This window comes from Cynocephalus volans, chromosome 5, assembly GCF_027409185.1.
Source record: "Cynocephalus volans isolate mCynVol1 chromosome 5, mCynVol1.pri, whole genome shotgun sequence".
NCBI classification, from domain to species: domain Eukaryota; kingdom Metazoa; phylum Chordata; class Mammalia; order Dermoptera; family Cynocephalidae; genus Cynocephalus; species Cynocephalus volans.
In genome coordinates this window covers 157,518,606-157,523,322 of record NC_084464.1, presented here as the reverse complement: position 1 = coordinate 157,523,322, position 4,717 = coordinate 157,518,606, and the positions used below count along the sequence as shown (strand labels likewise).

General features: G+C 44.1%; 1 pseudogene; it reads left to right on the top strand.

The window, feature by feature from the left end:
* On the top strand, window positions 1-579 carry LOC134378645 (nascent polypeptide-associated complex subunit alpha-like; annotated as a pseudogene).
* Window positions 580-4,717: the final 4,138 nt, after the last annotated feature.

Below are 4,717 nucleotides of genomic sequence, written 5' to 3'. Positions count from 1 at the left end.
ATGCCCAGAGAAGCCACAGAAATCATCCCTGTGATAGAGCAGGAGTTGCCACAGCCCCAGGCTGAGACAGTGTCTGGAACAGAATCTGACAGTGATGAATCAGTACCAGAGCTCAAGGAACAAGATTCCACACAGTCAACAACACAACCAGCCCAGCTGGCAGCAGCAGCTGAAATTGATAAAGAGCCGGTCAGTAAAGCAAAACAGAGTTGGAGTGAAAAGGCCTGAGAGGCTATGTCCAAGCTGGGTCTCTGACAGGTTACAGGGGTTACTAGAGTCCCTATCCAGAAATCTAAGAATATCCTCCTTGTCATCACAAAACCAGATGTCTACAAGGGCCCAGCTTCAGATATCTCCATAGTTTTGGGGGGACGCCAAGATCAAGGATTTATCTCAGCAAGCACAGCTAACAGCTGCTGAGAAACTCAAAGTTCAAGGTGAAGCTCTCACAAACAATCAAGTAAACAGACTCCGACTGTACAAGAAGAGAGTGAAGAAGTTGATGGAACAGGTGTGGAAATTAAAGACATAGGACTGGTCATGTCACAAGCAAATGTGCCAAGAGCAAAGACAGTTTGAGCCCTGAAGAGCAATAGTAATGATATTGTAGGTGCTATTATGGAATTAACAACGTAACCTTCTGAAAATGTGGACCTTTTTTTTTGGTGTTTCAAAAGAGTAACTACAGTTTGGTTTGAAATTTGTACTGTTTCTATCATTAATAAAGTTATGGCTTCTTGGTGGGGGGGGGGGGACAAAATTGACCTTAAGGCAAAAAACAAAAAAACAAAACAAAAAAGACTTGAAATAAATTATCATGTCTTGCTGATTATGGATTCACCCCATCAGAAAGATACAATAATTTAAGATTTGTATGCAGCTAGTAATATGACCACAAAATATTTGAAGCAAAAATGACAGAACCAGAAGGAGATATGGAAAAATTTACAATCATTTTGGATTTTGTAACAGATCTGTCTTAGTAATTGACAGCACAAGCAGGCAAAAAAGTTCTGGAAGACTATAAAATATTTGAAAAACATCATTCAAAATCTGGCCTAATGGATATACTGTATGAAGGTACTTCAAAAAGTTGATGAAAAGATTTGTATTATTGTTTAATTCTGTTTTTCCACTAACTTTTTGAAGTGCTCTCATGTATATATACATAAAATACATCTAGAGGCAACAAGATAATATACGTACTTTTCAAGTACATATTGAGCAGTTACAGAAACTCACCATATGTTGGGCAACTAAGGAAGTCTCAACAATTTCAAAGGATTAAAATTATATGTAATGTGACCAGAGTTCAATCATAAAAAGTGAACTGGAAATTCACCATTTGTTTAAAAATGAAGAAATACACTAAATAACTCATGGTCAAACAAAATAAAACTTAACTAAAATTCTATTTCTCAAAACACATGAAATGTCATGCTTAAAGGGAAATTTTCTCCTTAAAATTATATATTCAAACAGGATATAGAATGAAACCCTAAGTGTTCATCTCAAGAAACTAGAAAGACAAGAGCAAAATAGATGCAAGGAAAGAAAAAGAAAGAAAATAATAAAAACAAGAGCAGAAAATAATGAAATAAAAAACAGAGTAGAGAACACCAGCAAAGCTCAAAGTTGTGTTTTCTGAAAAGATGAGTAAAACAGATCAACCAGGGGTGAAACTGATCAATAAAAAACCGAAAGAAGGCACAAATGGCCAATCTTGGAAATGAAAAAGGAGACACATCGGGTAAGGTTTGAAGCATGAGGTGAGTCAGGAGGGGAGGGAGGGAACGGCCGTCCCAGGCAGAGAGAGGATTCAGCGGACAGTCAGTAAAGGGAGCTCCCGTGGCTGGCGTGGTGGCATCGTGGTGGCAACGCTGTGGCGAGCTGAGCTGTGACGGGAAGAAGGGACAGAGCACAGCGCTCAGAGGACAACGTGGGATCGCAGACACTTTTAAAGGATAGAAGACGCAGCCTCCTCTCTTCACTCCTTGCATCGTCCACCTGAAAAATTAAAATCAGTGACTCAAATTATATGACTAAGATTTTCCAACTATGTCAGTCCGGGTCTCTCCATTTCCCCCTCTTATTACATATTAATAGGGAAATGTTTCTGAGCCTGGCCTCACTAGTATTTGTTTATTTTTGGGGTTACTTTATTTACCACGTAAGAAGATGGGGAGACGAATGTTTTTAAGGATTGCAAAAGAGACTAAGTTAAAGGGTCGTGATAACTGTTTCTGCCAAGGAAGTCTATGAAATATTTAAGTCAGAATTGGCCAGTTTACTTGTTAGATTTCCAGTTTCTTTTCCCCCCTGTAACATATTATAATTGAGAGATGCCCAAACAGATGTTTTCTGTTAGACGATTTCAGTTCCAAAGGTTTCTTGATATTGCTGCTCACAGACAAATAATCCCCAAGGAGCTCCAGAGGCCAATGATCCTCATTTTTGTTATGGCATATAAAAATATTTTAGGCTGCTTATGTTAGATTAATTTTGTTTCTGAATAGCATTCCTATTAAAAATGGATTCTATCACCTTTTCCATGCATACTTTAGAGATTGATTCTTTCACCTTATGTTACTTCTTGTTGCTGAAAAATCCTACTCATTCCTTTTGTCACTGTCAAATCATGTATTCATTTTTGGTGGTCCTTGAGACTTCCCCCGTCCTCAATCAAGTCGCATCCTGGTGACCTGCAGAGAAGAGAGGCTCAGATCGTCCAAGCGTGTGTGTAGGCACACCTACTCACACAAAGAGTCTAATGTTTTCTTGCTGGACTGGTGTTCTGAAAATGAAATATTTAGAATGGAGATGGTAGAAATATTGTTTCCACCATGAGAGCTGGAAAAAGCGCTGTAGAGTTAGACTCTACCAGTATTCCCTTAAATCCTAAATTGTTATGTCTCAAAAGTTATTCTGAAGTCAGAGCTTACTGTGAATTATCACTTGGAAAATAAAAATAATCCTCTCTCCTGGGATATGAAGCACCGGTCCAAAGAATGGGGAAGAGAGGTACTGACCATGTGGGAGGCACGGAGCAGCCCCCACCCCCGCCCCAGGCATCTAGAATGCACCACGCCAATGACTGCCTTGTGACTGTTGGGTTTTTTTTTTTTTGGTTCCCTGGAGCCTCAGGCTCCTCATCAGGAAATGAGGGCAGGGAGGTGGCTGCTGGGTGTTCAGGTCTGACATCTGTGCTTCTCACCAGAACACGGTAACTGTGGAACACGGGGCTCGGGTTAAGAAGCTGGAGCTTCTTGCACACTCTAACTGTGAGTGGAGGTGAAGGGCAGGCTTCCCAGCTGAGAAGACAGAGGCTACATAGCCACACACCCCAGGCCCTGAGTCCAGGAAGGGGAGGCCAGGTCATTGCCTTGGTGGGGGCCCGCTGGCACTGGTAGGACTGGACATCAATATCCAGCCTGAGCCATCTGCCCTTTCGTTCATTCATTCACTTGACAGATAATTATTGAGCTTTTCCATGTGACAGGCACTGTACTGGGTGCTAGTAAACCATGGTGGACTAAATAGACCCAATTCTGGCCACTTGACTCTTCCATTCTACTGGGAGAGACAGACGTTGGACATGTAGGCAAAGACCTCTGTCATTAAACATTGCCACACATTCTATGAAAGACAGCTACAAAACACAGTGGAAGACAATAATAGGGGGCCTGGTCTACACCAGTGAGGGCAGGGTTCAGGAGTGAAGGGCCGGGGGTCGGGGAAGCTTCTGTGAGGCAGTGGCTTTGGCCAGAATGACAGGAGAAGAGAGGAGGGGCCAGTCCCAGTAGGGGGACAGAATGTGGGAGGACTGCACAGGACATGCCTCTACAGAAGGAAAGGCTGAAGGACACTCAGGTGGTTCAGGTGGCAGACAGCAGGGTCCAGGCCCTGCAGCCACATGCGAGCCCTGAAGAAAAGCTCTTCTTTTATACCAAGGACAAGGGAAGTCACAGGACGGTTTTAAGCGGCACAGTCACCTGATCCTACTTGAATTTCAAAGAGATGATTGTGGTTGCTCTGTGGCACATGGACTAGTGAGGAATACAGTCCCAACACTGGAAGGACACTAAGCAGAGGTGGCGAGTGGCAGTGGACAGAGAGCCGCACGCGGTGGCCTCGGCTCTGGCTGTGCAGTTCCTCCCTCTGTGAGCTCATCCTGCTCCTGGGGCTGCCCCTGAAGGGAGCGGGAACCCCTCATCATACCGCAAAGGGGACTTCAGGCAATTTACTCCCCCAAGGAGCATTTCTCTTTACTTCAGTGGTGGGTGAAGGAACAAACTCAGTGAGCGAATGTAAACTGGGTAAATGTACACGGGCACATTCTCATGGCTCTAAAGATTCAAATGGCATTGACCGCCTCATGTGTATGTGCTCTGCCTGAGTGAGGTGAGTCCTGGACACAGCAGGGACCATGGGCTGCAGATGGTCGCGTGTGCAGATGGGAGAGTGCTGGGTCACCAGGGACAGTATGGGCACACACGCTGGCACTGAAACAAGCAAGGCCCGGATCCCAGAGATGGGAATCTGCAATGTTCTCACAGTGGCCCCTGAATAGTCTTCAGAAATGAGCTATGGAGATTTGCACATCAAAGCTGCTTGGCCGAAAGAAAGAGTATCCTTCTTGTCACCAACATTCCACATCCCCCATGGCAAGTGCAGAACTCGGGTCAGGTTTCTCCCAGCAGGGCGAGTCACATGTGTC